The 26,557-nt window shown below is 43.1% G+C and overlaps 1 protein-coding gene across 1 annotated transcript in view; it reads right to left on the bottom strand.

Annotated features, from left to right (window-relative positions):
- The window catches only part of LOC122619549 (octopamine receptor beta-2R), a 47,585-nt gene that overhangs the window by 20,472 nt on the left and 556 nt on the right, over window positions 1–26,557 (bottom strand). The gene's annotated exons all lie outside the window — the stretch shown is intronic.

Raw genomic sequence — 26,557 nt, forward strand, 5'->3', positions numbered from 1 at the left:
ATGAAAACATTGGCAGAATGGCGAGTTTACCTTACTCTCCGTTTGCTGGCGATGCGAAAACGAGTTTCGCAATTATGCATTGAAATGGGAATAAATATTTATGAAAGACTCGGACTCGGACGCGGACTCGGACTCCGAACCGGACCACTGCCAATCTGGGTAGTTCGTGGCTTGCAGGGCATGGCTGGGCGGGCTGCCCTCAAAATGCATGACAATTAGATGCAAATGCGAATGGTTGGTGGTTAAGGCCACCGACTCCTGGCCATTATGGAGCAGCTGGATCTTGAGAGTGTTTTGGGCGCCCCTTACATCAGATCCCGGCTCCAATCGAATCCTTTGCTAATGGCCTGAGCCTGTTCCCGACTCGCTTGAGTGATCCAAATCATCGGAAACTTTGAATTTTAAGCAGCTTACCGACGACTGTGGGTGCGATGTATGTATATGTATATGTGGGCCAGCTGCCTACGCATCATATGCTCGGGGAGATATCTTCCCTTCTCTTCTCTTTACTTCAGTACGTTTCAGTTTAGTTCAGTTCAGCTCAGTGTAGCTCAGGGTTTTTGTAGAGTATATATCTAAAGCAGATGTAGTTAAATGAAAGCGGATTTGCTGAGAAACCACACGCACAAACAGGGCCGAACAAAAGCGCACGACGAGCAATTAGGAAAATCCGTTTTCCATGCTTGGCAAAATTTTAATTTTTGCACATAAATACCATTATGGCTTTCCAGTTTACCGACCAGACCGCAAAAAGCTGCTGCATAAAATAGGAGACCGCAGCAGAGCAGCACCAGCCCTCCGCCCTCCGCCAATTTGAAGTGGAGCCGAAGTGGAGCGATGAGCGATGGGTCAGAGATGAACTTTGATGGATATTAAATTTAGCACTCAACTGGCCCAAAATCTTGTTGCATGTGCGCCCACTTTATAGTTTTATACATATGCAGATACTGTGTACTGTTCGGTGGTTTGGTAAATTAAAAGCTTAAGCAATTACTTAAGCAGACATGCCGCAAAATTAGTATGGTCCATATTCGGGCCAAGCGGCCAAACACGAAACACAATAGCCCTGCAGGATGTCCAACCGTCTGACACAAAAAGGCAATGCAATTACAGAAAAACTACAAACACACACACCATCTAACACTAACACTAACACCCAGAGAGCCCCGCCCACACTAATACATGCGGAGATGTTGTTGGCAGGCAAATAATTTTAAAAGCATTCCAGCAACTGCAATGGGTTGTATGTTGTGGGTTGAGGGGGGTTCAGCGCGTTTGGGATGGAAACTTTCCGTTTGCTTCTGGGGGCAACGAAAACTTCATCGACTCAAAATCCAGCCAGGCAAAATGTTCTGCCCTGCTCGTTGAAGATTAAAACTAGAAACTGGAGCGACTGGAGCACCGAAAGGGGCTCAAATTTATTAACAGTTCCCCCGAACAACAGATTCCATTTTCTAGTGTACTACTTCATAGTTACCCAACTTCTACGCCGTGCCCTGTTTTTCAGTAATAATGTGTCCCTGAAGCATGCTCCAAAACAACAAACATGGTCGAAAAGTGATTTTGTGTACACATAACGAACAACTTCCCCCTTGGATACTCCCAGTTTATCCCTGCCAGTGGTTTTGGGTTTGTATACCCGGCAATTCCAGAGTTCATGGGTGTAATGGATTGGATGCTTTCTAACTAATAATTTCTTAAACATCAAAAGGCATACAAAAATGTAATTCAAGATTTCATGTTTTTCAAGATTATTAGAAAAACTGACTTCATAAATAAATGTAAGCCGTACAAAGGTGGTAATTTTAAACATTTTTCTTATATTTCATTAAAATTTTCGAAATTATTTACAATTTTTCAAATATATTATTTGAAAATAGATTCGCCGCACTAGCACAAAACGCACAGAGAGGAGCACTGAAGGATAATTTGCTTATGTACATGGTATCTCAAAGTTGGTCACATGCATCGGAAATCCTTTGATTTTCCCATGCTGCGCCATAATGAAATAAAAACTGTAGCAAAGCTGAAAACAAATGCACAAATTAAAGCGCTGGGAAATTTGAATGAAAATGAAAATGCAACTCTTTTTCCCCACCCCCTCCTATGGATCATCCTGTTTGACCGAAATGTTGCTGAAATGGCGGCTCATGGGTGCAAATCCATTTGGATGTGTGCCAAACGGAAGTGCCATTGCACTTGGTAAGCCGGATACTGTGGCCTTTCGGCGTCGATTTAGACCCGGCTTACTTCACTAATTGGCAGCCGAATCTCAAAGAAGAAAACATCAGACGATGCGACGCTTGAAAAGGCAATCAGGGCTCAAAGTTCGACCCGTTTTGTTCGCTAGTTGACATCAATTGCCGATGACGAGGTGGCCAGTGAGGTGGAAAGCAAAAGCAAAAGCGAAAGCAAGACCATATCGAAGGCACTGATTAGAGGCTCATTGGAAATCCATAAAAGTCATGACTGGAGCCACTTGCATAATCAGCGTAATTTTTATGTACCACCCGAACAAACGAGGAACGGTCATAAAAGCCAACTGAACTAATCCATAACCGCCGGCATCAGGTGAGCTCCAATCATCCCAATGCAATTTAAGCGAACGGGAAGCTGGGACGAATGAATTTGACTTGGGGGAGCAATCAGGAGCGTAGCTGGCGTATAAAAGAGCTGTTATATTGAAAAGTTGCCGTCGCAATTGGACTGCCTGCCATGCGATGTCAGCACTTCCCCAAAAAATTCATTTGGCGGAACCGAAAGCAGTTCCAAAAACAACGGAAACGCACGGCTAACAATGGATAAGCCACGCACACGACTTTGTGGGAAGCGGAAAAACTGTAGCATACTTACGAGCGCAATTTACCTTGTTGTTTGCCAAAAAATACAAAAAAAATGGGGAAAAAAGCAAAAAAAATGTTTATTGCGCACACAGCGAAATAGGACAAGAACACATCCATTCAGGAACAGGAGCAGCAGCAGCAGCCAGCCCACATACTTATCCTCATCCACATCCACATCCCAATATGGCATATATGCTATGTGAGTACGAGTACAAGTATCCCATGTATGGGACTGAATAACGAACTGAGGTCAGCGGGTCGACTTCCCTGCTCCTGGTCTCTGTTTGCTCTTTGGCTAAAAGTTTTATTACCGCTCCGTTCGTTGTGCACCGGGCTCGTTATGTGTTTATTCAATTTGGCTGCCTTTCCAACTGTCCTGCAGTCCACTTGGCAAGGCCTATGTGCCAGTTTTTTATGAGTACATTGGGACTGTACATTGGGGATAAGTTGATCGAGAGCGGAAAGCGAGGGAATTCGAATACCTCATCCTGCCCAGGGATGATGGAAATTGCTTGCCAAGGATTTCACTGCGGCGCATATGCAGTTAAGATTATTTGGAGTTCCCAAAGCAATCATAGGCGATTACCCAAAAAGGAAGATTTCTACATATTACATTTTAATTTTAAATATATAGTCCCTTACACAGCCAATTGTACAAATTAATTTAATTCATCTTATTATTACTTCCATTTAATAGACAGCTGAACCTGAAATTTTGCTCAGCTAAGCACATTTTAATTATTCAAGAATTCAATAGAATTATCTAATGCTAATTCAGCCAGCCCTGCTAGCATAAACATGAATATAAAACTTAATTTCGAGGAATATTTTATAAAATTACCAACCAGCTTACCCCGTCAACAGCAGACAATTTTTTCAAGGATACGTCGATTTTCGGAAGTCTGTGGCATCTCCAGTCCAAGAATTCCAGCACCCTTTTTATCCACAAATTTCAGCCCGAAGACCGCAAATTCAATATGATTGTTGTCCCGACCATCAGAATGCCGAATGCCTGGGCATAATGAAGGCATCGAATTAAGCGTGAGCGAGTGGGGATGCTGTGTCCTTTATGTTTGTTAAAATGCCTGGGCAGCCGGTTTATGGCCAACACAAATGTGTGTGCTAATAAAGTGAAAGTGGTCGCCAGCTGAAAGCCGGAGCAGATCATAAATGTTTATGCGACTACTTCATCGGATCCCCGACACACTTGTCCACCCGCCCAACTGGTCCACATTCCGCGCATCGGAATCCAGCGGGCGAGAGATTTTCCGCGTCGTTGTCGGACTTTTCCACCCGTTTTGGTTTAGCAATTTTCTCCAACAACCGTGGAAGTGACTATGGCGGCGGTGGCTTTCCATCTTCGTTGCGACATGACAAGGGCCCAGAGAAATGCGCTGCAAGTGCACGAGGTCAACGGCGGAGTCGTAAAATGGATTTCTCTGTGAGCTACATTGAAGACTTTCCAGTGGCTTTAAGCACAGATTATCTAATCCGCCAGTAAGTCTTAAACCACAATGGGGTAATACGTAAGACAGCAGAAAGCTTTAAACGATGTTTCGCTTAAGTGCCGCTTACCCACTACATTTGGGTACACATGACTAAGAACTAACTTAAACATAATGGTGGTGTATACATTATCCATATATTTTTGATCGATTTATGTTCCACTTCTACACTTAATCTCAATTTATCCGGCTGATTGAATGAATCAAATATATCCGTCCGCCAGTCAGAAGCAATAAGCAAATTCCTTGATCGGATCCCGCTTGTGGGGATGTGGAGAGTGGCGAGGAAGCTGAATTTAAGCTCAAGTGTTGGCTGCCAAACTGGCACATTAATTGCGCACTTTGGACGCATTAGGCGTCTTATAATCGATAAACCTCATGGCCCAGGGAGGCTTCTAGTGGCTGGGAGCCCGGTAGATGGGAGATGGTCGATGGTATATGGCAGGTGATAGCTGTTGGCCGTTACAACCTGGTTGGAAGGTTGTAGCCCAGACGACAGTCGACACCTGGTGAGTGGATGGTGGTGATGAAGCTGAAGCTGATGTTGGATGATGGTGATGGTGATGGTGGTGGTGCAGCCGCAAGACAAGACTCGAACATGCAGGGCCGCACCCACCAAGAGGCTCGAGGAAGGGGGCTGTGGCTCATGTGTACAGGATGTGTGTGCGGTGGTGTGCGACATCCCACCGATGTGGTTGTGCCCCACTGGGAGCATTGCGATGAACGCCGCCTTAATTATGAAAACTATTTAGCTGTCTGGCCGGGCTTAGCCACACTGTCTGGCCTGCTCGTTAGCTGGCTGTAATTAATGTTATTTAATTCGCAATTAAATATGTGCATTCATTACGCCACCCACACGTACAAGTTGTCAGCGATTTGCAAATAGTCGTATTTAATTTATCCGACTATTACCTTTGCTCCCCTCATACATAACTAATGGCACTCGAAGCGATGGACACTTGATGGCCACCGCAGCAAGTTGTCTCCAAGGTATTTTTGCACCAGATGAATGGCCAGGGGCTCTGGGCCCGGTCAACTGGTGGGAAAATACCAATGCTGCTTTCTGGCCTAAAGTGAACTCATGTGCAAGTGCACAAGAAGAAAAACGTGAAACAAAGTTGATGTTCATTTTATTTGATTGCTTTTTATTTGTTCATTTTAATGAAAACAAGAAAGAACGCTATAGTCGAATTCCCCGACTATCTGATACCCGTTACTCAGCTAGTGGAAGTGCGAAGGATAGTCTCTAACACTGACAGTTTTTGGCGGCTTGTAGGCGTTAGAGTGGGCGTGGCAAAAAGTTGTTTAGGAAATCGATAAAAATTTACAAGTCTAATACAAAAATGAAAAAATATCAAAACATTTTTCAAAAGTGTGGGCGTGACAGTTTTGGGCGGTTTGTGGGCGTGGCAAAAGGTTTTTTGGCAAATCGATAGAAATTTACAAGACTAATACAAAAATGAAAAAATATCAAAACATTTTTCAAAAGTGTGAGCGTGACAGTTTTGGGCGGTTTGTGGGCGTTAGAGTGGGCGTGGCAAAAAGTTTTTTGGCAAATCGATAGAAATTTACAAGACTAATACAAAAATGAAAAAATATCAAAACCTTTTTAAAAGTGTGGACGTGGCAGTTTTAGGCGGTTTGTGGGCGTTAGAGTGTGCGTGGAAACATGAATCGACAAACTTGCGCTGCGTCTATGTCCCTGGAGTCTGTATGCTTTATCTCAACTTTCTAGCTTTTGTAGTTCCTGAGATCTCGACGTTCATACGGACGGACAGACGGACAGACGGACGGACAGACGGACGGACAGACGGACATGGCCAGATCGTCTCGGCTATTGTTCCTGATCAAGAATATATATACTTTATATGGTCGGAAACGCTTCCTTCTGCCTGTTACATACTTTTCAACGAATCTAGTATACCCTTTTACTCTACGAGTAACAGGTATAACAAGGCACGTTGCTGTTGTCGACTTCCTTGACTATCAGATACCCGTAACTCAGCTAGTGATAGTGCCAGAAAGACTTTTAAAATGCTTTTTAAATTTCTATAGAAATTGACACGGAATAAATAGGAATTGGCTATTTGTGGGCCTTAGTGTGGCGTGACCAAAATGTTTCTATCATATTATTATATATTGAGTTGGCTAGTAGTCCTGATCAAGAATATACATACTTTATAGAATCGGAAACACTTCTTTCTACTTCTTACACACTTTTAAACGAATCCTTTATACCCTTTTACTCTATGAGTAATGGGTATAACAATATACATAGTAATTAAATGTTCGCCCCTACAGCTAAATGTGCAATAATAATAGCCTATTTTGTTGTATTTAACAGAAAAAAATAACTTTAATAAACTCAACACCTATTAATGTGCAAATATAGATGTATTGAGTAAATGCCAGGAAAGTCTGGGTTTTTTCTTTCGTGGCAAAGTTATAAAAACTTTATCTGAACACAAAAGAAAAATCAACACTTTTTTGTGCAACACCAATAAAGCTGGAGTAGTAAAAATATTGACTGCACAAAAAAATAACCTATCTGCTCCATTTATACAATTCCATTACCAAATAAGGTAAATATATTTGTATATAGAGATAACACTGATAATGCAGTCAGGTTATATATATAAATACAACATTTTTATTTAAGTAATTAAGTAAAATAACAAAGACCTTTTAAATATTCCCCCAAATATCAGAGTAAACACTAAAACACTCAAGGCTTTCAATTATCACTATTCTGCAGATACCCCAAACTATTAAACTTCTCTCAGCATTCAACTTTCTCTGTATTTCAGCAAAATGCTTTGTGGTGCCTATTTATGCCAGGACTTTTAGTGCGTGTCTGTGTGTGGGAACTAAATATGCCACTTGAAGTGTCGGCAGCACCTTCTACATTTGCTTCTTCCTTGCTCGTGCATATGTATGAGTGCCAGGACCCCATGTATGCGCACAGAGCGAAGGACACGCACTCACACACGAAGCCATTACCATATATCATGCGTTACACGGGGCCATCGCCCACTCCCACTCCTATTCCCATTCCTCTTCCCATTCCTATTCCAGTTGCCAGGACCTGTACTGGAACTGAAGGTGTAGCCGGCACCACTTGACGGAGAGTTGAATGCCTCACTCAGAAATGCAGAGACTGAAGGAGGTCGTCCTGACAGTCCGACACGCTCCTATCTCCAGATGGCTCAATCTCAACCAGTCGCTCCTGTGGGCGGTGGGCTCAGTTCGCTTCCCATTTCTATTTGTTTTGGCTTCCCTGACTGATGGCAGCCCAGGGAGATGCGATCCCCATTCGACTAATTCCATTTGCTGGCCCACGAAATCCCAAAAAGCTCCCATTGTTTAAGCCAACAATCAAATATGCAACGGCTCTGTTCTCGATTCTCGGCTGTGAGCTCCCTTCGCAACGCTGGCCAAATTCAGTTTGCATAATATTAAAGCTTTGGGAGGATTCCAACCTCTTACACTGACATTGAATCTCAAATTTCGATGTTGGGCCGCTTAACCAGTTTTCCTCGCATTTGAATGGAATATTACATTTAGAATTCGATCAGCAACCTTTTGCCAATTTTCCATTGCATTGCGGCAGGTATGAATTTCAGATCTGCACACAATTACATAAATCAAAGGGTCGCATTCCTCGGATACACATACACTTTTGGGACCCACTGTATGTGCCGCACTTTGACGTTTGCAGCAGCCAAACCGTATGTTCACATCATTCCCCATCAACTCTGGCTCTGGTGGCCGTGTGCATGCCCAGATATATAGAATTTGTACGTATAGATAGAAATACTAGTATATATATTCGTGTATATAGGCCGACTCAACCCGTCGACGGCCCATTTGACTGCTGAGTTGGAACGTCGACTGTCGAGCCTGGCAAAAGGCAGAAAAGTGGATCAAGGAAAGTTACAGCGCAAGGAAAAGTGAAAAACTGAAAAAAAGCGTGGCAGCGAACAAAAAACAATCTCTACAACAGGCAACTGAAATCACAGAGAGAGGCCCAAACTCGAAAACATGGCCCAAACTTCAGCTTATGCTCATTGAACGGGTTGTTCTTGTTGGCGAACCTTCGCTTTTCGCTTTTCGCATTTCGCATTTATTACATGGGCCTGAAAAGTTTCGCCTTCGGCTGCCAAGGAAATCGGGGGCACTTCTGCAGGTTTTATGATCCGATCGCTAAAGGCTTTTATTCTAGCCCCCTCGCATCCTTGACTTGGTTTGTTAATGTGTGAGGTGGGTGTATGGGTGGATGGGTGGTGGTGGTATCACTTCCGGTTTATCAGAGCCAAACCCAAGTTGACAAATATGCAGGGTCTTTTGGGCCATTGGAATGCGGTCAGTGTAACGCTAACAAGACATTTAGCATTTGCAAAAAGGCCTCAGACCCGAAGAAACCATTGTGACCCACCAATCCACATGTTCGTGGGCCCACAACTTTGGCAATAAATTGCTGGTCTCGCCATGGAAATACAAAACTTTTTTCGGTTTCGGCCTCCGGGGGGCTAGCAACGGAAGTCGGCCGGCATTAACAATGAAATTTAAAGTCACCCAACTTTAATTTCGCCTGTCTGGCCTTTTTTGATTGTTTTTATGGCCAATGTGCTTGTATCTTTCTGCATCTTTATCTATTGTATCTTTTGTCGCTTCTATTTCTTCTTCGTTTATTGTCACGTTAACAGCAATTTTCGTGCATAAAGTTTTACTTTCGATTTGGTTTGGGCCCAAGTTTCCGTTTCCGTCTCAGTTTCGGTTTTATATGTTTCATTGGCTCTGGCAGTTTGTTTGTTACTTTTTATTGTTCCATCATCCGTCTGCAGGACATTCTGTCTATATGGGTCCTATGTGTATGTGTGTGTGTGTGTGTTTGTGTGTTGCCTGTTCGTGTCACTTAACGGTAAATTCAAATTACCATTTAATTTATCGCTGTCACCGTTATGGCTGTCGCCTGTCGGTTCCCCAGCTCGACTGCTCGACTGCTCGGCTGCCCGACTGCTCGACATTTTGGGCCCGTTTTGTCGAGTTGAATTTATTGAGGAAACGGAAACCCTTGCCGTACGCCGTTATCCTTGCGCTCATATTTGGCCAAAAGGAAGGTGACACGACGACAAGCTGACGCTTTGCCAACAAGCAAACTGGCGAATCTTAATTTAATTTCCAGACCAGGTGATGGGGGGCAAATAGAAAATATTGCCACATTTTGACACGTAGACAGGAGGAGTCGCCCCCAGCCCAGAAAAGTATGCAAAAGACCGAAAAGGTAAAAGCCAAACGACTTGGAATGCACGTAATGGTAACAGTAACGGTGATTTAATGCCATGCCCGATTATCTGCACCAGTATTTGTTGCATCCGAACGTGACACAAAGGGAAACATTAAAGCTGCCCCACTCCACTCCACTCCACATTTCCCGCCTTTAAAGCAGACAACTACATTTGAAGGGGTAAAAGCAGAGATTTGAATATTGGATCCATCCCTACGTGACACGAATCGCTGGCGCCAGGCAATCACCGCTCAACTCCCCAATTCCCGGTTCCCAATTCCCGGGTGTTGATCTCACGCAGCGACAACGTGACATTGTTTCCCCAGCACCACCCAGCCCAACCCAGCACCACCCAGAAGCAGCCGAAACCACCAAGAACCACCAAGAACCACCGAGCTCCACCAGCTGACCATTAGTTGCACTTCCTGCGCAGACACCGCAAAGTCCTCACTAATTTAACGACCAACCGAGGCCTGCTCACAAAACTTATTCATTAAAGCAACAAATTTTAATTTTAATTAGACCCTAACGAGACTCAGCCCAACGCTACACCGCCGACAATGCAGCCATAAAGCTGCTACATCGTGAGCCTAGTATCATCACACGCATAGTTATGAATCTGGGCCCTCGGCAGAGTTGCCTGGTTTCTGATGGGCTGACTGCGTGCACTGAAAGAAATTGGTGTGCTTTAAGTTTATGCATTTCCCATGTATTAAATTTAATAGTGTGCGGCAGAGCAAACTCACTTCACAGCGCTCTACTCTCAGTCAAATATTGAAGGACACATAATCCTCTTATAAGATACAATTCTTGTGGGAAATCACGAACTATGAAAAATGACAATGGAATATTGATCAGCGGTATGACATTATTATTCCCCAGACTAAGAACGTGCTATATATTTCTTGAAAATACGGTGATAATGCATGATAAAACAATTTATTTTTTCTGATGAAGATGGGTTCATGGACAATTGCAGTTGCTCTTTGATAGGCTTATAATGAAACCATGTTATACTATTGATTAGGGCGGTAATAGAAAATGCGGAGCACTTCTGGTTTTTGCAGTACCAGCAGAATCCGTTTTGGGCAATGCAATTTTGATGAGTGCAGTGAAAAGGGGGCCAGGTGAGTCAGGCGTGGCAGGTGAGCCTGCTGGGCGCAGTGCAGCGCATAAAACGCTGTCGAGAGCACGGGCGTGGCGTGTCGCACACAAAAAGGTCCTGCGAAAAAGGGGGTGGCTGGCGGAGAGGGTGAGGGGGAGGGTGAGCAGTGTTGGCCATGGTGGCTACACTCTGTATTCAGCAACACCTGGCCGACGAGATACACACCGAACTGCGAGATGCTGCTAGATGCGACGAGATACATTCATGTGCGTTCATATTTTACAGTTTTGCAGTTAGTCCTGCAATTTATGCACAACAAGGGGCGACGACCAGCTCACCAACCAGCCAGCAGCCCACCCACCCACTTCACCCACCCTCCGTGGGCCAGACAGAGATGGGCTGCAGTTGATGCTTTCAGTTTGCAGTGAAAAGCGTTGTACTTACATTGAATTGCGAGTCGGCCATTCAGGGCGGGCCTTTAGAATGCCGTTGCCACCTGAGATTGCTGGCGAATACGAATGCGAATGCGAATGCTTGCGGCTGGCCTCAGTTGAATTTAAAGGATTTTTCCTGACTCGGCATTAAATTACTTTCATGGAAATGCCTCTTAAGCCGCTTGCCAAAGCAAAGGACCTCTAAGGCAAAAGGCATTGCCATAAATTAAATTACTGTGGCTTGGCCTCCAGCCCAAGAGGATAGCGAATAACTGAAGAAAGCAAGTTAGTTTTTAACAGATTTCAAACGAAATCAATTTGTTCTGAGTTCTGAACTCGAAATGGCGACTTTATGGGCCAAGCGCCAGTATCAAACTTGTGGTCCTTGGCCAGGCTTTCAGCTTAATTGCGCGCCTTTGTCGCCACTGTCATATCTTTTCGGTCAGCTTCACTTTACGGCCCGCGGGCACTGCAATCAAATCAGGAAGACACCGGTCGAGAGTGTCATTTGCATGCAAATATAAAATTTATATACTATATATACATAAATATATATTCCTTTCTTGCTCTCACATTTTTGTGGACAGGTTTGGCAGCAGGCCGCAAGTGGAGGCAAAGCAAAGTATTTCCAGATGAGAGCATGCCGCGGCTTTCAGTTCAAGTTGAAATAAAAAGCCCTTTAAACGGGGTGGCTAGGTGGTAAGTTGGTTGGATGCTTGGTTTTGCTGCCTCGCTCTTTTCGGTGGCAGCTCACCCTTGCCACGCGAAATTTAGTAAGTTAACGGCCCAGCAAGGACCCCCTGACTCGCACTCACTTTTGCGGTGTGCGATGGTGTTGGGGATAAAAATAAATATAAACAAGCGGCGAGACAGCCCGAGATAATGCACATAAAAGAGCAGTCTCCTTGCAGCTTTGTCTTCCTGGCTTTTCCACTTCGGATTTGACACTCACCACCCCACCCCACCCCAACCCAACCCATCCCACTTTACCGCAACTCAACTAAACTCATCTCATCTCAAATAAACTCGACACTCGTCTCGGCTTTTCTTTTTGGCGTAAGTGCGGCAGCGGCAGGTGATTATAACGCTGCCAACTTGGCTCGACTTTTACTATATATATGCATATAGTATTTGCCAGATCTGCCAGAATGTCGGGAATTATGGCAAATAAACAGCTACCCACCCACCCGTTGGGGCAGAGCAATAGAATATCTACACAGGAAACTTTGGGTGATTTGGAATAATTGTTTTATTGGTACTCGTAAGATTGTTTGTAGACTATTTGGACAAGATATATTAGGATATTTCGCTTTAGTTTCCCACATAAATATACATGGATTGCTAGGGGAACCGGAGATGAGGAAAATATACGTGGGAATCCAGAAATAGGCAATGAAATGCAGAGATGTCTGCTTTGGCTAAGCATTTTTCAATACAATTCTCAGTAGCACCGAGCAGAAATGATCGAATAAGTATATGAAGCCAGTCTGTCATATGCAATTGAAAAATAATATTTTGCCGTGCATCCGCGGAATAGGCGAAACAGCAAAAAACAATATATCAAACTGATGAATGCTGACAGAGCGACACAATTTTCGCACGCAGTTGCGCCCGACGGGCAGCCAACCGACAAAAGTGTCAAAAGGCAGTTGATGCGATCGGGGGACATGTGAAAATCTTCTGCCAAAATGCATCCGTCCAAGAAATGCTGGCACTAATTAAATGGCAGCCAAATAGCACAGGCCAAATATGAAACGATCGAGTATATTGACCGCCTTCTGTGGGTGGATGTGGATGAATTATCCATGCGGAAATGTGCATCAGCTATTAGCCAATGCTCTTGGGTTTAATAATAATTATAAAATATTATACCCTTTAAATATATTGAATTCGCAAGAACGGCACATGGGAACTGTATTTTTAATTACAATATCCATATTGACGGTGTGCATTTTTTAGAGTTGCATGAAATAAATCATAACAAAATGAACTCGTGCATATGCGGTTTGTTTTTCCTTCAACTGACACAATTTAAAACTGCAGTAGCAAGTTTAAATTGACCATGTTTGGTTTATGCAGGCGGCACATGTTGGTTATCTGTTGACACACAAAATATTTTCGATTCGTAATTGCAGAAATTAGTTCACGTTCTCATACATTCGCGTCGCACCCGCGGCACTGCCATAAATTATGAGCGGTTTTAATTTTGGCTATCTTTAAATATAACTTTTGGCTCATTTGGGCGAATGATTTATTTATTGATCTTTCGGCTAACACATGTAGCATGTGTTTCACTGATTAGAAAACGCCAGGTGTGGATGCAAATGTGGATCTTTTGATTCGTCTGTTTGCGCAGCAATGTGTACCATTGCATATTTACCCAATAGGAAACTGGAACCTTGTCCCCAAACATAAACCGCGGAGCTCCTTTGAGCCTCGGTCGTATTTGCTTTGGTTATTTCCTCTAATAGACCTTGTTGACATTCAGCTAGCCAACATAGACTGCAACATCCCTTTGCTCTCGGCCTGTTTGGCATTGCAGTTTTTGCAACATTTTTGTTTACCTCTGCGGTTTCACTTGTTAGCAGCAATTAGCAGATTTGGAACTTTGGCTGCTGGAGGGGCAAAATCAAAAATCAAAAATTGAGCATGATTGCCATTGATCGGAGGTGTGCTAATGGCACTTGATTCAATCATCGCCCGCGCAATTCGAATAACTTTCCATTATGAATGGAATGCAACTAATTAATTCTGGCTTGGCTCCGCCCGTTTGCCGTTCGTTTAACTCATTTTGCACATCAGTTTCAGCACGAGCATGGCATAATTCAATTTCAGTTTTCCACTTGCCAATGGCTCCTGCAATCTTTGCCCATCAAACTAATTGCAGCATCAACGAGGGTCGGATGCGGTCACACGAAACTTTAATTTGATTACCGAGACACACAAACACACACACACACACACACACACACACCCACACACTTACAGCTGCTTGTGGGTTTTGCGGGGCGCTTGTGAAGGTCGTTTCGGGTGGGCGGTTATGGGTTGATGGGGCACCACGACACCCACAAGTCGTCAGCTGGCAGAAGAGCCAAGCATTTATTAGTTGTTACTTTTCCTAGACAAATTTCAAAATTTACGTTCGCATTCATCTCCCGAACTGTGCAGCTTTAAAGGGGTCGCATCTTAATGAGTTTCTCGTGTTGGGGGTTGATAAGAGGAGCCCCAGCTCGTTAGCCCCGTGAATTTGTGTAAACCTTTCGTTAAGCACCCGTAAAGCAAAAGGGGATTTCCTGCTAAGCAGTTTGCCACCCGCAGACAAATCCTTTCAACAATTAAGCTCCCTCCCTGCGGCAAATGCTACTTTTAAGAAAACATTCTTCACCGTATATATTGTTTCTAAGCATACATAATTTCAAAATGAAACGTATAGGCTTTAAGCAGCTTTAATTCATATGGCTCATGTTTAATATTGCAAAGTGTAATTATTATAATCAAATCCGAATCGTTGACAATGCTATCTCTACCACGTTTATTTCTTTAAAACGAGCTGGGTACTAGCACCTTCCTTCGTTTTGCCTAATGACGACGTTTTTTGCCTCACAGAGGGCTAACATTTTGCGGTAATTAGCCACACACAGTTTGTGTAACCACTCGCTTATGAAACCAGTTGAGTCATTGGCAGCGCTTGCACTCCGCCTAATGAATGATAGTGGCTTTTGCAGCATCAGCTTCTGGTTAATGGCAACGGCACCATCGAAAGCTGGCAACTGCAATAACCAACAGCTCTGGCATTAAAATTATTAATACGAATTTCATTGCGAGCTGAGAGCGGTACGTGGTACGTGATTTGCATGCTAATTGCATTGCAGTGCACAGATGATTTCTCAGCCACGCTGGCTGCCCCAGAAACAATTGGTAGAACTATTACTCACTTGCCAGCCAATAGTGAGTTCGTTGATATAATGCCACCATGCACTGGCAGAGAATTACCCATATCGGGGATCCGAAAACGAATGGAGCACAAAACAGATTTTAATCTGAAAGTGGGGAACCCAAACGCTTTAGCGCGCTATTGTTCATAAATCAACAGGCGACAGGCCTTAAATTAGCAAATCTTGATGCTCAATAAAACACAGCCTTTTGTTGCTAAAATGTGTGAGATCTTACAACGGCAACGATTGGATTTGTTTGAGCACTCGCCTGGTTTTTAAAGGAATTCAATTTAAAGAGAGCTATTCATACAATACATTTACTTGTAAAATAGATATGAGTCGAATTTCAGTGTAATTAAAGCAAGTATTTAACAACTGAGAACCGCACTTTCGCAATAGTAATAGTAAAGAAGCAAAACCCATGATTTACAACCGTCGATTGTCTGTGGGAATCCAAGCAAAAAGCTGAGCGCATTTGAGATAAATCAACGCTCAATGCCATAGTACCTGCGACTAAGTCTAATTAGAACCGGAGACATAAAAACGGCTGCCCGCCAAAAGGTTCGCATTCGCATGTCGTCATGCCGGCGACATCTGGATGGCGGATAGGTGATTCGCTGCATACACACATGGTACACCCCATGGAAGCATGGGAACCTGGGGAACCTGGGGAACATGGGTATCTGGGGACTTGGGGACTTGGGGGCTTCTGCCCTGGCAGCCGTGAATGTTTGTTGCCGGGGTTGGCTTGTTTGCAGCGGCTTAATTGATTGCTCGACTGATGGGGCCAGACGGACCCTGATTGCATCCACACTCCCAGCAATTGCTGGCCATCTCTCTATCTTTCGCCGGTGTGCAGAACTGTGCACTTTTGAATTGGCACGTGGGCGTTGAATTGAGCCCCAAGCTCATTGCATCTGACCCACTCAGCCGGTGGATCCGGATTCGCATTAAATTTACATGAGCGGTTGGACAGTGAACAATCGCCAGTCAAATGCACAGCTCCAGTCATTTCTGGGCCATCCGTCATCAGTGTCAGAGGCACAAACCCATTTCATCTCTGCCCCGAGTGGCTTTTCGATGGACGTCGATTGAGCATCGATTTGGGGCCCCAATTGTCAATTGTTAGTTAGCAGCGTGCCATTTCATTAGGCCAAAGCAGAATTAGTTTTCGTCAGCTGGTCGGCGACGACGTGGGACCAAAAATAAAAATACAATTTTGTTAATTGAAAAACAACAACAGCCAAATGGCAATACAAAATAGCCGTGGCAAAAGGCAAAGAGCACTGCAGTGGGGAAACTGAACTGAAGCTGTAGCTGTTTTTTATACGAGTACACATCTCTCGGGGGCCGTGAACTTGAACGATTCGATATAAAGGCATTTAACAAGAGCGGCAGCAGCGCGGCCAGCAACAATTAAACGATATAAAAATAAAAACACCGAAATGTGTATATATAAGCATGTGTAAGTATTTATAAAACCCGCGACGCCAGCGGCCAGAGATTGTGTCTGCCCTGCCGTTCTCAAATTGAATGAAAATAAATCATTGAAAATCCGCCGATGGATGGCAGGGCACGGCCTTGTTGACTCACTCAATCGAGTGCCAAGAGTGGAACCGAGAACTGCTGGAAAACCACCTGGATGTTCGCGTATTCGAGTGTATTACGAAATGCTGCACAGCAAACAAAAATCGTTAAATGGGGCAGTGTTCGGAGATGTTCTCAGAAACACATTTCACATAATATAGATGACATTAAAACCAAAATATCAATGTTCAAAGAAATATCTTTTGAACAAGCGCCGCACAGTATACAAGGAGAATATATATTTGCTTAGTATAAAATATAATTACTAATAAATATGTGTCTATATGGCACCAAATATTAAATCCTAAGCCGTTTGAGCATCGGGACTTGCCTCGGTCACAAAATTATTAATATGCTTTGTAGTATATTAATGTATGTGATTTTTCAGTTCGTAAAAGTCTAAGCAAATATATCAAAGCCAAATGCTACTGCTTTCCTGAAGCTGAAACATAGTGTTCGCCCACTGAAATCGAGATTTGAATTGTATCATTTCAGAGATTACCATCATAAAGATACCTAGCAGCTGTGTGGGGTTGAGACTCTCTTGACATATCTGTTTTATGTTTGATCTCATTTTTTCGTGTGTTGTAAGTTTCAGATGTTTGCCTGAACCAGCGGCACTCATTCACACTTTACATGCCGGAACGCCACCGACTTAATGCATAATTGTTTGAGAAGCGAGCACAAAAGAAATATTCTAAGTACACACTCGTGCATTGCGGCAATACGAGTACGAGTATAAGTACACCCAGACATTTAGACATTTGGAGGTATATAGACGTATAGACCCTATAGACCATAAGACAGAGGCAAATAACAGAGGCAGCTATGATATGAATTTCAATTTACAGTACGTGATCATGAGGCGCTCGCATTTTGTGTCGCTCACGTAGCCGCAGTCTCAACCACTAAAAATGCACTTATTAATAGGGAAGTAGATACTTCCAGCCATCCGAAGTTGAACCCGCGCTCGGTGATGGGGAATGATGGAGAATTTGTGAATGAGTAGCACTACTGGAGTAGTGCCACTGAAACTGACCATTGACTGACCCATTGAAGTGTCCGGATTAGTGCCTCTCGGATCATAAAAGCAAATCAACTGTGATGACGCCGCGGGCGATTGAAGCTAATTCAATTCAATAAAAGGCCATAACTCACACACTAGCACACTTGCAATTTCCGCGAAGCACGGCCTTTTTTTTTAGTTACTTTATTGCTAATAAAAAGTGAACGAGTTTAATTTTAATAGCCAACTTTTTGACAGCCTCCGCTCCGCGCATGGGATAAAAAATGTGTTTTTATTGAAATGTGCCAACTGACTCATGTGGCCCAGTGCCAGTAAATAAAATGAAATAATATTAATTGATGAAAATGAAAATTCCATCACGTCTTAATTGCCATCGCATTCAGAACCACCGGAGGCCAGTCCTACAAAGAGGCTGAGATATATCAATGTATTACGTATACGACCCGTGTAAATATGGAGTGCTTGTAAACGCAGTGCACTTGCATTATAACCAATGTATAGTGACCATTTCCGTGTCGGTGCGAGTGTGATATCATCGAATGAGATCAGAACCCAGCGCTTATCTGATATCAGGCCCATAAAGGTTTGCCACAATAGAATTCCCTCAATTAGCATATCTTTGTTCCCAGAGTGTATCGAATCCGATACGTGCGGATAAGGTAAATGTGCTGCATTAATATTTATGAGGCCGGTCTGTCGGTCGGTCGGTCGAGCAGTCGGTGGAATACAGTTTTTTGCGGTTCGCAGTTACTAGCGAAAATACGCACATACTCGTACACAAATTAATAATTAATTTTATGTTTATTATGGAGCGTCACACAGTATTTGTCATTCTGCATGCCCCCGGGGGGATTTCGTTTTCACTTTTGTGGCCCATAAATCGCTGGACAACAGCATCTGTCAATTAAACGTAATATGTTGTAGTCGTAAAGCGCTGGACGGTCATCAAACCATAAAGAGCCCCGAACAACAAGTGCAATCGCAATTACAAACGATAACTAGCCAGGGGAGCGGTGGCACACGCCATAAACACCACTAAGCTGTCGTCGTGCCGTCGAATAATCTTGGCATTACAAAGTGGAGAGCCCAATTTTATTATAATCTGGCAAGCAAATCGAAACACTTCACACCCAGTAAACAAACAAAGCAGCCCCCACCGCCTCCCCACCTCCCCCTCTCTCGCTCTCCGCGTTCCAATTGAAATTTGGATTCAACCACTAATGGGGGGCCATAGAATAGATAATTGGCCATAAAGCTCATCTGTGTCCGCCGCTGGCCAGGCATATTAAAATATTGTTTGTATATCGTGTCGTATATGGACCTGAGTCCAGCTGAATCTGTTTGCTATTTTTGCCCCCTTGTCTAATGTACGAGACATTTGGCATGGACAAAGTTAATAAACACTGAAATTGATTTCTGTACAGGCATTCTGCTGCACTGGCTTCTATAGCAGCTTAATGGAAGCAAATAAAGACGATTAGCTATACGTGAAAGGGTATAAATGAATGAATGAATGAACGATTGTCGAGTGGCGGTGGCGGTGGCTGTGAAGCCAGAAAAGTTCCGAGAAACTGGATAAATTAAATGCTAAGCGTTGAGTGAGTGTTCGGATTACAGGTGAGGGTGTGACAAAACACCGACGTTGATTGACTAACAGCTCAATAACGAGCCATACAGAAGACTCTAAAACGTTTCAATTATCAAATCTGTTCAACAGAAAAGAGAGTTTATATACGAGGGAATTATGTAAGCACTCTAATTGGAAAACCAAAAACAAGCACTTCATCTATGTTTTATTTCAGGCATTTTATTCATAGTATAAAGTTATTAAGTGCTGGGTATTTAGAACATCATTTGCAGGTGGAGCACAATAATTTTGTGTGCATGAATGATTCGATGAGATCCATTTAAAAGGTGTATAAAGTGCCCTTCAAAATGTTTACTGTTTCACATTTTCAGCTGAAACACACTATAAACTAGGCCATGAATTAATAACGCGTATGTTATTTGGCAACGCCTATTGAAAATAAGCCAAAGTGCAGTCCCCACCAACCGGTAGAACTCAAATGTATTTGCACAAATACTTTCGATTTATAGTGCATTCAAAGCTGGCCAATCAAGTGTGAATATATGTGCACGGCTCTATAGTGACTGGCACTTGATGATGAGTGGTTATATGGCACTCGGCCGACTGCAAATGGAAATTATTACAGTGCAAACATGGCGAATGCGTAATATTCAATTAATTTGATTTCGTTATTGCCGCTGCTTCCTCTTCCTCTTCCACTCCTGCTGCAGATGCAGATGCAGATGCTGGATGCTGACTCGGCAGCTGTGCAAAGTCAATTAAGAATTTAGTGCAATTCAAATTCAAATGCGCCCCCGTCGTCCTGGGATTCCCGACACCCCGCGTTGATTAGTTTGTTCGCTTGTTTGCTCAATGCTGGAAAAATTATTGTTGCTTCCCATTTGGCCTTTTGAGCTTTGACAGAAATATTGCCATGTAACCATGCTAAGCGATGAACAACTTAAATTATAGCCACGCCCACCGCCTTGCCGCCTTGCCGCCTTGCCGCCTTACCGCCCCTTTTCGGGAGTAGCCTAGTAATGCGGTTGCATGGCAAACTAATTAAAACTTGAGCGATTTCTTCAGTTGCCGACTACTTGCCTGTTTGCTTTCCCATCACTTCTCTAGCTTTTTAAAATTTTTATTTTTATTTTCATTTTCATTCATTTGCATTCGCAGGAGTGCTGCTGCAGCCTTGGCTTTAATTTTTAATTCATTTGCTTGCGCCATATTCCAGGGCGATTTGTTTGCCTTCATTTTCATTAGCATAACACTCTGTTGGCCTGGCCCATTGCGGAGTTTTAAATTGAAATCTGCAGACTGTATAAATTATGAAATTAACTTTTTTAAGCTGGACCTTTGACACAGTCGGACTGCTCTAATTGAGTTCCCTTGTGGAGGATTGCCGGAGTTCCCTAAGCCGGTTATCCTTTACTTCCTCTCCTTCTCTCTTCGGAAATGTCAGCTTCTTTTTTCAGATTTTTTGTGAGCTGAAAATCTATCACGCATACGCACAGTATTCACAAATCCCATTCCGCCACCCAAGCCAAACTGTTGGTAAGCTGGTTATTCGAAAAAGTTCACTTTCCAACTTGTGCGCTTTTTGTTTGCTTTTCATTGCCAAATCCTTTTTCGGCCCGAGCATATTCAACTTGGCTTTTAGGCTGCCAGCCCGTGTATTTTTTGTGTATTTTCATTGACAGACGGACAGACAGACAGACAGACGACAGGCAGGCAGAGGGGCAGAGAGGCAAAAGGAATAGCGAAGCAAAGCGCATTTACTTCTCAATGCTCAGGTGTTGAGCCTGTCGTGTTATTCTTTCGTCCCCTCCTGATTTGCATACTTTTTCAGCTATTTTCCATTTTCCCTTTTCCGTTTATCTCCCACTGAGTGCTGGCCAAAAAAGTGGGCGGCACCGAAGGGGTTCGAGTTCTGGCCCAAATTAAGCAGACAATTCAGCCCTCAAGTGCAGGCGCACACAGCATGAGTGAAATATTGGCAACACCACTACCCACTACCCACTCACCCACCACCAACCACCCCACCATTCTGGCCCAATCCTATCCCAACCAACCCACACCACCACAGCATACGAATCCTATCCGGACAGATCTCTCCTTAGCCACAGTGGGCCATTAATTGCGTCGCGCTGGGGAAACCACAAAGCCGAGGCCAAGTACAGAACAAAGGGTTATCTCGACGGGGACGAAACCACAGTGGCAAGTGGGTGGATGTGGTGGATAAGCTGGATGTGGGTATGGGTAACTGGATCTGAATGTGGTCATCAGATAATGTTAGTTAGTCACTGCGACCAAGGCCCTAGCCATCTATCATATTTTCGATCAAGAGTTCCCGTTTCGCCATGACCCGTGTTGCGATTAACATGTGTCGAAGTTTGCGCTTCAATGAGCTTTAACTATTTGTTTGGTTTTGTCTCGTTTTTTATTTTCCTCATATTTATCCATTTTTTGGTTCTGCTAAAGCAAAAGACAGAGGGGGGTGGTGATGTTGTGGGTGAGCCAGCGCCAACTGTGTCAAGTTCTTTTCGCTTTCCTGCCTCTCGGTTTTCTGTTGGTTTGGGGGTATGTTTCGGATACTTTTGTTCCGGTTGCCTTCGTGTCAAGTACATTAAAATGTCTTGTTTCCACCACGAACCAAAATACATTTGTATTTATTTTTACACCCCCGCAAAGGTTATTTCATTTCAAGCAGAAGCCTGAAGAGCACAACTCTGATATGAGAACACAAACAGCTTTAAATCTGTTCAATGAATAATAGCATTTGTGGTCTAAGGGATAGCTAAATTGATACACTTGTCTACAAATTCAACACAAAAGTGAAAGAAAAGATAAATACTTGTTCTTAAATTTCTTATGGAAGAAACATTTAAAATCTGCTATAAATAATTTGTTTCGGTTCAGATATCTGAGTTATGTATATGCCATTCAATTCATTTTCATGGCTGACTGATTCCTGCTGTTGCTGTTACGAGCACACCACTGTCTCTGCCAAATTCGCACACTTTCCAGCCAAGTTTGGCACGCACACAGTGCCAAGTTGTCTGTTTAAGCCGCTGTCTCAGTGGAGTTTTAATTCTTGGGCCGCTGCTACTGTATTCTGATATGCTGAACAGGCCGCCGGACGACGACGACTGACAGGCAATTAAAAACGCTGGACAAGTGGGAGCCCCAAAAGCGCAGCTCCTTCGCCTCTGCAGGCCAATAAATCAGGACCCGGCGACAAGGGAAGGACATCAAACGGGCACTTTGGCCGCGGGCAGTGCAGTGCAGTTGTGTAGAGTCGAAGTGAGAATTAAAAAGGGAAAATGGCCGAAAGGAGAACGAGAATCTGTGTATATAAAATTCAATTAGAATTCTATTTTATTTTTGCGCTTTTCTCTCAGCGCCTCCTTATCGCTTGCAGCTTTTCTAATCAAGCGGACAGACGGCGGACATATCCTTCCTTCCCTCCTCCCCCGCCTTTGTTTCGGCCGCCTTTCTGCTGCCGTTTTCCGTTGTAATTCGAAGTTGGGAAAACGAGAAGCAGAAGCCCAGAGGCCATCAAATCAAGCGGAAGGAGAGCGGTCCCAACACAAGATTTTCACACTGCTTCATTTGTTCCACGGCGCCAACTTTCATTGCTTTTTGTGTGCGTGGAGGTTTGGAATACCTCGTTGTCGTGGAATACAAGGGTATATGGGCTTAACAAATCACCCAATAAACATGGAGTTTTAGAGAGGCATATTCTATAATGTATTTATTATTTGGTATGTGAATGTGTATGGTTTTTGTAATACTTAGCATGCTGATTGCCAATACTTTTACATATTAATGATCACTGATTCAGGTGCAGCCAGCAGAAGGTATTTGTTATTCGAACCCTTCAAGCTAGTAGCCTACCCTCTCCGGCTTGTAGGTGTGTGTGTGTGAATGCTGTGGGCCTTGTCGATAATTTTCTGCCTTTCTACACACTCAACGGCTGCCTTTGACACAGCCAGAACATCTTCGGCGTGGCAGCGCTTTTGAAACCACAAATTACATTGAAAATTCCTGCTTGATTGAAGTTGATTGAGCAAGAAAATGCCGACAACGCCCCAGATTCCCCGCTGGCGGCCAAAGGAATAGCACAACATCTCCGCATTTCCCCCGAGGAGTTGCTATTTAAGGTAAAGTTTTAAACACCTGTCGTTGAATCCCGCCACCTCCACCTCACCCCCCTTAGCCAACGACTCAATATCATTAAGTATGCGCGCTGGGGGTGGTTATATGTGTGTTTGCTGGATCGGCCTGCGGTTATTTGCCGATTTAACGGGTATTTCCGATACAAGCCGCAAGCCAGCTTCGCCACTCGAAGCTCAAAGTATCATAATTAATGAGCCAGCCCACCTACGAACACCCGGCCGCCCGCCCTCCACCACAAAACTAGGCGTGGCCGCTCGCCAAAGTGTAATCTCATTTAAATTGCATTTTCAGCAGGGCCAACAGCAAAAATACAATTGCATTAATGCCTGCATCGGACGTACTTTGGCCCGCCATTTTGCACTTCCTCTCTTGGCCTTGAAGTTAAGCGAAAATTTGAAAATTTGGGTCTAATTTCGCCGTGATAGCAGTTTTGTTAATAGCACGTTATAATGATTTCCTGAAAGCCCTCTTAAATTTGATTTCCCATGAACGCCTATAAAAAGTGTATAAAAAGTGCAATCTGATAACCAAACTGCTGATTATAAATATATGACGAATGCTAAAACTAATTGAAATCGGTAGGCGTACTTCACAGTGATTAGATTAGTATAACACTGATTGTTTTGTAAGGTCTCCGGGTATTAAGTTATATTATTTATACGATGTTTAAGGAGAGCACTATACATATAACAAACTAATCTTTTTCATAAACGAGGCATAACACATGGATATATGTAACGTTTCAAAATGAATATATATCAATTGCAAACCTAACGATGTATAGGAATATTCTATTTTCAATAAAACTAGACCAAATTGGACAAATTAAATAATTGTCAGATCATTCAAAACAAGATAAAGACGATTACCACATGTGTGCTATAATTAAAGATCTAATATCACCTTCGATACCGCTAATGGCCTACTCCACAATTAATCCAATTGAAATAATAATAACGCCAGACCGACTCGGAAAATTGCTCAAGTCAATCAGCTTAAGTCTTAAGTCTCTCTGCGCTCCGGTCACAAATCATTGTCAGCTAAACTGTCGCTTATAACTAAAGCCTACTGTATTTAATGTATGGATGCTGCAGATTGCTTTACGTATAAGCTGATTGCTAGATTATTGTGCAAATATTGGTTCCGCTTTGTCTGGCATATAACAAATCAATGGCTATAGTAAATGCCGGCAGACAGTATACACTCGAACTAAGACAAATACTGGATGCCTTGTTAATTAATATCAAATATTATTTAGACTGATACTCACCATTTACCAAATGGATGTCGCTGATTTCCATAGCCGAAGAGCCGTTGAGAGCCTGAAAGCCAAGTCAACAGCCAAACAAAACACACAGAAGTTATTCGAAACGGCTTTGGCAAAGCTGAATTGGCATTTGCATTTGAAATCTTCCGAGTTTTCGGCTCCGAAGAGTGGAAATGCAAATCGAATAAATAGAAAGTAAATAGAAAGCACTGGCAAACCAAATCACTCAGTGCACACAGAACGATAGAGAACTGATAGAGAGACAACCTTTAAAGAAATGACTTGCCATCATCCGCCCATTGTCATCATCATCATAGTCGTCATCGCCCTCAAAGATTCTGTGGATGCGTTTGTTGTGGCTTTAAGTGTGTGTGACCCCAGGGGCATTGGCAGTGGGCTGGAAAAGTGGGTGGCCATAGTGGTGGAGGACCGACTGAGGATGGGCTGGATTCTGGGAGGTGCAGAAATGCTGACTATGCTGCTCAGCCCGGTCATGTTGCGTGCCGAGCAGCTTAAGTCGTTATGAGATGACAATTTCTATACCGACTGAGCTGCGACTGCGACTGAGCTGCGGCCATATCAACACTTCCGTTTGGGATACACTTAAAAAATTGGGCATTTCCATTCCCTCATGGGCGTACTACACAAAAAATGTTCCACTTTCGTTACAAAATATCATTAATATGATTTAAATGACCGAATCATCGCCCCCTATTTTATGACTAAATATTGTAATTATAATCATTTTAATGTAACGAAAGAAAGTACTTTATAATTGAATGCTCACTGGTTGTTAAATGGAACCACACTTAGTTAACTACATTTTAATTTGAGGTTGAATTTTGGGTTATTTAATTTTTACTATTAGATGAATGCCAGCATTTGCATAAAGTATATCACTTGCCATTTTAAAAATCACAATTATTAATGGAATATTATACTATAAATGTGAAATTTCGATTTATATGGTTCGCTAGTATAAACTAACTATAAATGTGAAATTTCCATTTATATGGTTCGCTAGTAAAAATTACACAAACTAAAATTGCTGTAAAGAGACAATTCATTTTTATTTATTCTATGCAATAGAACCGTCTAAGATCGGACTATTGGACCATTGATTATCGCTTGTGATATTTGTTTTATGTGTATTTTACTGCCCTCCATCACATGATCCCCCTTCCCCCCTCCAACTACTTTGATTGCAGTGCCCGGGGTACTTGGCATTACCAGTGTGTGTATCTTTGTGTGTGTGTGTTCGACTATGGGACTTGGCTTATAGATGAGTGGCTCTGCCGTCGGTGATTCGCTTTGGCTGTTCTTATTTATGTTATCGCTATCGTGGCGGCGCCGATAGCTTCTGTATGACTATTGCTCCCTCCAGCGTTGGGCTCTCGACTGTTGCATTTGCATTCAGCATTTCGCATTTCGGATTCGCATTTGCACTGGGCACATAACAAATAACGCTGGTGATTGCGATTAGGGTTTGTGCATATTTCACTGCCTTTCGCTGAGCGTGTTTCTTTTCGAAAATATTTCTCCTTTGGCCATTTGGCATGTAAAACTGAACGGACGTGCGGCGGCTGGCATTTTGCATTAGTTTTATACACGTGTATATACATTTGCGTGACAGCATTTTATTAATTGCACCAAATAATCACACAAACGAAACCGAAAAACTTAAACGACGGCGCGGCAACCAAAAGCGGAAAAACACAAGGGCAATGCGACAAGAGCAGATGCAATAATATTTTCTCGAAACATATAATATATATATGTATATATAATTTCCGCGAAGGCTGCTCACTTTTTTCTTTA

This window comes from Drosophila teissieri, chromosome 3R (assembly GCF_016746235.2).
Source record: "Drosophila teissieri strain GT53w chromosome 3R, Prin_Dtei_1.1, whole genome shotgun sequence".
Lineage (NCBI taxonomy): Eukaryota > Metazoa > Arthropoda > Insecta > Diptera > Drosophilidae > Drosophila > Drosophila teissieri.